The sequence below is a fragment of the Tauraco erythrolophus genome, chromosome 4, assembly GCF_009769465.1.
Source record: "Tauraco erythrolophus isolate bTauEry1 chromosome 4, bTauEry1.pri, whole genome shotgun sequence".
NCBI classification, from domain to species: Eukaryota; Metazoa; Chordata; class Aves; order Musophagiformes; family Musophagidae; genus Tauraco; species Tauraco erythrolophus.
The window spans coordinates 7,994,027-8,000,351 of record NC_141468.1 but is presented as its reverse complement, the minus strand read 5'-3'; positions in this window follow the sequence as shown (position 1 = coordinate 8,000,351).

The following is a 6,325-nucleotide window of genomic DNA, read 5'->3' as shown; positions in this document are numbered from 1 at the left end:
GCTGCTCCGGCACGGCTGTGCCCCTGCCACCAGTCCCTGCCACCAGCCCCGTCACTCCTTCACTGCAGGAGGCTTAACAACACCCCAAGGGAAAAGTCAGAACTGTTTCGCTGGCTCCGGGATGCCCTCGGTGGAACGACACCGGGGAGCAGCGTAGGGTTTAATTGCAGGGTGCTCACAAGTGCCCCGCTCCTTCCCCAGGGGCTGGGGTTAAAAACCACCCAGAGATGGGGAAGGTTTGCGTTCCCCATCCCCTGTGCTGTCTGTGCACCTGAGACAGCGCGCTGGGATTTCAGTGGGATGCCTGGATTCTGCTTCCTTTAGTACTCAGGGAGCTGGTAGGGACTCTGAAGTGTGAGTTTAATGTGTATATCCTTAAAGTAAAAACTACTGCCTTCGTTAGCTTGAGTCCTTGTCACCAGGCACACAGCATTTGTGACACAGATTAACACGGAGGCTGAACTCTGAGTTTAATCTCTTGTTTATTTACCTGATTTTGTCCAGCAATTTCCATCTGTGGCTTGTAAAGTCCGAGAGGTGCCGAAAAAGCTTTGAAGAATGGGTAAGAACAACCAATCCTCACTATGCTTAAATTCATCAGGGATACACCTTCACTGGAAACAAAGACTATTGAACAGAGAAGGTGGAAGTCACTGTAACTTCAGCTCCTCTGTTTTGCTTAGAAGCAGCCTGACTGGTGGCAGCACCTCCATCTCCTCTAGCCTCATACTAGAGGACATGGCACACGGCAGCTTCTGCCTCCCTGGGTCCTCCCAGATTTTTTTTTTCACCTTTAGGTCCTCCCAGATTATTTTTTTGCCTTGCCCCATTGTAAGCTCCGTTGCTGCGGTAGCTGTTTGGGAAGGCTGTAACCGCAGCTGGCTTTTCACCTGGGTTAGACAATCCGAGCCATTTGCCATGGCTCTTTCTTGCAGAAAATGGCCCATTGGTTTGAAGGTGTCGTTTAAACCCAGGCTGGAGGGGTATGGATTTAGAAATCATGCCTTCCTCTATCTCAGGCTTGAATGCAGTCGCTGTGCAATGAGAAAGCACAAACAGTCCTGTGCTTTTTAGTAGTTCTAAAAGGAAATTATTTGACATCTGATGGTGAAAAGATCCGAGAAGGTCTCAGTAGAGAGGCCCAGGGAGATGTGCCCACACTTGGGTAAGGATATAAATTGTGAGGCTGTAGGAATACTCTGCAGTAGGCTTTATGGGAAATGAATCCAGATGCTTATGTCTGAGTGCCATCTGCCCCCTTCAATTAATTGTAGCATAGACATAACCTTAGACCTGGCTTCATTTTCTGCTCTGGTTTGACATTATATCTCAGTTAGAGACAGTACAAAGTGAAGGAGGAAAGCCAACTCATGCACAGTATTCACAAGAAGGATGCAGTTACTGTGAGGTGACACCTAGACCAAAGATCTCCCAGTTTATAAAAATCAAATCAAACCAACAAGATGGCAGGGAGGGGTATAATGGACAAGGAAAGCAGTTTATGTTGGTGAAACAGCTTTGGCTAGGTTTGAAAATAATGCTGTACCTCTAAAAGATATCTAAAAGTTGGCTAACGATGACACAACCTTCCACAATTGATTTAGTGCCCTTCTTCCAGTACTTGTGGTTCTGTGCTGTCTTGCTTCCAAACCAAAACATCCTTTAATGTAAATCCCCTCTGTGATCAAGACAGTTGTCTTGTCCTGCGGAAGAGAAGTGGCAATCTACAAAGTACAACATCCCCCAAAAGAGTTGCTGTATGTGTGCAAATACCTACATACCTTGGCTCTTTTTCTGAGGGTGTTCACTAACGTGTCCCTGAAGAAGGAAAGGGGGAAAAAAAATACTTGATGTCAACTTGGTGTCGTTGCCCACCAAGTACGAGGCAAGGAAGCCTATTGTTCCTGCCTAAGGAGGAGGCAACTGCTGCTGCTTACAGCTTGTTGGACAGGATTTGAAGTGCTTCACCTTATCAAGGAGTCATGGTGGCGTCTAGGAGGAGGAGAATTGTGCTTTCAGCACCCACTCAGAGGGATATTGGTGTTCAGGTCACAGGCTGTGAGGAAGGTCATAGCTTTTCACTGGTAGCTGGGAGCAATCCTGAGGATGGCTGTGTGAGGTGCGAGCAGGCTGATGACCTGCTCCGGCAGGGGGATTGGACTAGATGATCCTTTGAGGGAGGTCCCTTCCAATCTCTAACATTCTGTGATTCTGTGATCCCTCTCCTTGAGGTTTCTCTTTTTGAAGAGATTAAAAAATCTGATATGTAAGAAGTGGTAGTACCTTCTTTTTCTTTCACTGACAACTCATGAGGAGATCCATTCTGGCTTGCTCTCCGATTTCCAGGCTGGTAAATCCGTTTGACTCCTGTTTGCCTTGGGGTCAGGGAAACATTTTCTGAGGGACGTGAATTGCTGAGATGGTTGGGTCAAGTCTGGGCTGGTCTCTGTTCAAAGCTTCTCTGTTCTTCGGAACATAATCCCAAAGGTAAATCTAGGCTGGCAATTTCTTATGGTCCCTGCCTGCTTCGTTAGGGATCTCTGGACCTTTGACTCTCTCCATTCACACATGCTATTTGGTTGTAGGGTGAATATCTGGAGCACCTCTTGCCAGACAAACTCATGGCCCACAGGAAAGCTCACACTGCGAGCTCTGCTCCTTGGACCACACAATGGAAACTGTTCCTGTGCAACTCAGGAGGGTTTCTCTGAGTCTCCCTTGCTCTGAGAAGCCCCTAGATTGTGGAAACTGCTTAGCAGTGTGTTGTGAAAGCAGACAATTCCTTCCCTGTGCCAGTCCCTCATCCATGCAATGATCCTTTTGGTGCATAAGATAATTTTAACATGTGAAATGGGTGCTTTTCCAAGCTTTATTTCAAACTGTATCTTTCTAATTAATCATATACAGCATTACTCTACTCATTAGCGTCAATTAGATCACTGCTATAAATCCTTAGCTTGACTGTTTATTTTCTGCCTGTTTTTTCTGTTTGACTTTTCAGGGCAATACTGCTGGTTTGGTACCATGAGGGCTGTGTATTTCTGTCTAACATGTGGTTAATAAATGTTATATTTGCTGTCAGGGCTCTAGCCAGGCTGTTAAGCTCTCCCAAAACCACTTGCAGAGTCTTGAGAGCTCACTGCAACTGAGCTTGGGTCTGGAAGCAATAGTGTTACCCATGTTTTTCCTAGATCCAGGTTTCCGCAGACCTCTGGAACAACCCCACAGAGTTAACCACAAAGCTACTTTGAAGTAATTCACTTCACAACATTCCATATGAAATCAAGACTGAAAAGGGAAATCTAGAAGCTACTGAAAATCTTGGAACATTCGTAAGAGCCTTGTAAGTGATAGAAATTCAAGCTTAAAACACACACAAGGTGTTTCATCACAATTTCTTGATGACTAAGTGATTGCTCAGCTTTATCTGCTGCAAGCCAACTGTCAACTTACAGGCAGATTATTGAAGGCAGCTCAGAAGTACGTCGTTTCACTCAAACAACCCAGATGTCATCTATTTGCCAAAGAGGTAAAGCTGATCAGAATTATTTCGGTTGTGCTCAGTTGTTGTATTCAGTTTATATTTAGCTGTTTTCAGGTTGTATTCAATACTTTATCCAGTTTCACTTTTCTGTCTGATATTAAAACAGGGGAAAACCCCGGCTCAGCCAGCGTTTGCTTTCACTTGCACCCAGAAGGCAGAACTGATGCCTCACAGCTCACTGGGATTGCAGAAGAACTCATTTCAAGTAACGCAGGGCACAGATCATTCTTGGAAACCTTTTTCAGATAGGTACATGGTTCCTCTTATTCATCTTCAAAATCCTGTAACCAAAATGATATTTGATAAAATTGCCTTTATACCATGACTAAATATGTGCACTTCTGGCAAAGGGAGCTCTACATCCAGTCTCACTCTTTCTTCATTTATTAAAGTTGTTCTAAACTTTTTGGAAGGGATTAACCCATCCAGTTCCCCATTCTTTGTCCTCCACATTTACCTTGTTTCCAGGTATCTCCAGCTTGTCTCATCCACAGGTCACCTCTGCATGCATGACAATTTGTTCTAAGCAGGCACAGCGGCGCTTCTAAGGTTTGCAAACTGCACTTGCCTACAATTCCTGCACTGGGAATGAGCCCATCCCCTTCATAGAATGAATTTAAGCCACTCATACTAGGCCTGCTGTTTCTTATTTATCTTCCAGAACTGCTGAAACATTAGTGTAGAATCTCCAGGAGGCCACAGACTGAGAAACACTCAGCCAGAAGGAAGATTGAGGAAGAAGTGAGGGGTAGTGCTCCACCAGTGTCCAGAGGCCAGTGGCAAAACCCAGAAAAGCTCACAGGGGCGGCAATGGCAGAAAAATAGTTCCTGGCGTTTCTAACCAACAGAAGTCTTCAAAAGTATATGATATTCATGCATCGTTAGGGCTAAAAGAAGCAAGTGGCATTTTAATTTGGTTTATTTTGCTTTTTAAAGCATTACTTGATTGGTTCTCATGGTAAGTTAACTCCCATAGTTCCTGTCTGCCAGGAGAGACCTCTGTAGCGCACCGTTAAAACACTTACGGAAGTAGTGACATCCATATGGATGTTACTGGTTAGTAAGGGTAGTGTGGCTTTGAGAAACATGCTTGAAATAACTGTTTGAATTCTGATTATCCTCTGGTTCTGATAAAGGAATATTCAGGTGAATTGTTCAGGTTGTCTAAAGGATGCACGGGTCAATTCCTAGCCCAGCAGCTTTACTATCCACAACACTGAGGTGGTGTAAAAACTCATTATCGCTGTAAAAAGCTTTACATTTAAGAACAGCTGGTACAAACTGGCTGGTACGGGAGATACTGGAGGAAATTTTGTTGTTTCAGAAAACAGTATCGGTAACTCAGCTTATGGCACTGTGTCATCAGAGCCCTCAGTGAATCAGTCCCAAGATGTCCCAATATGTGCTCTTTTTGACAGCAGTGGCCATTTGTGACTGCTAAAGAATGCAAAACACCTTATGGGAAAATGATCATGCATTATTTTGGTTGATATTTCTGTAAATGTTCTTTCTAGCACTTCACTGGTACGGGGCAAACCACATAAAGCGAAGAACGTCCTTACTCTCAGCATCAGTCTGCACTACAGATCCAAGCAGCAAACTCTTTCCAGGAAAGACACAGTCACAGGACTAATCCCTGCAAATGCAGACTGGTTTCTCATGCACCGAGTTTTAGATCCAAAAATTGTCTTTCTCCTCAACCTTCCCCAAAGCAAAGTCTATACTTCACAACCCTTGTTTTTGAGACATTTTAGCTGTATTCAATTTACAGGTGAATAAACATAACAGAGACCTCGCCCCCCAAATGTCAAACAGTTCGCACTGCGTGGTAGAAAAGCTCATAGACATCTATTTTTCTCCTGGTTTTATGTGTACAGAAGATAAATGGTTAAGCACAAAGTGGTGTACTTCTAAGTCTGAGTTGATTAGCTTCTATTCAACCCAGGCGAGAAATCTCTCCAAGTTGTGACTAAATGATCATACTTCCGTGTTGTCAGTTTGATCCCTGCAGGATGTGTCCAGCTCAGAGAAAACACCCATTCAGGTGGATTGGCTGCCTCAGCAGAGAGGTCAAGGACTGAATGGGTGATGGAGTCTTCAATATCTCCACGTCTCTGAGGGTAATTCCAGAGGCGTGGCACATTAATGGAAATACTGCTGCATATATTTTACTGCTGAATAAAAGCATCATTTTCAAGCGTTGTCAGTCTCCAGCCTGACACAGATAATTACATTCACATAATCTGTCTTTAAAAAGTGCATGTGCGAGTAGATTTTGAACCACATTGTACCTTGCAATGAAATTTCATTTTTTAGAGCTGAAAAGCAGGCAAGTGGTTATGAATGTGTCTTAAGCTATTTCTCCAGCCTCAAATGTAAGTGCTGTTTGAAAACATTTAGGGAAACAGAACATCTTAGTAGAAGCCGCAGCAACTTCTCATGAATTTATTTTAGCTTGCATCAGTATTCTGAGCTACAAGGATTATAATTTAGTAGAGAGACTCTCATTGGGAGAGGGGATTGAAGGCATCGAGGCGACCGCCCTGTGAGTTGACAGGGATGCTAATATAGCCATGGCAGAAGTTTAGAGAGCAGATCAGAGCAGCTGGGTGGGCTGATAGAGAGGATCAGGGCAGCCCAGAGGAGCAGTAAGAGGATCCAAATAAGTGGATTAGTAGCATACCAAAGCACACATTACTTTTAGTTTTCAAACTCCCATTGATTTTAGTGCAAGTGCATTTACTAATGTGTGGCAGGAGAGATGGAAGAGGATCAGGGCAG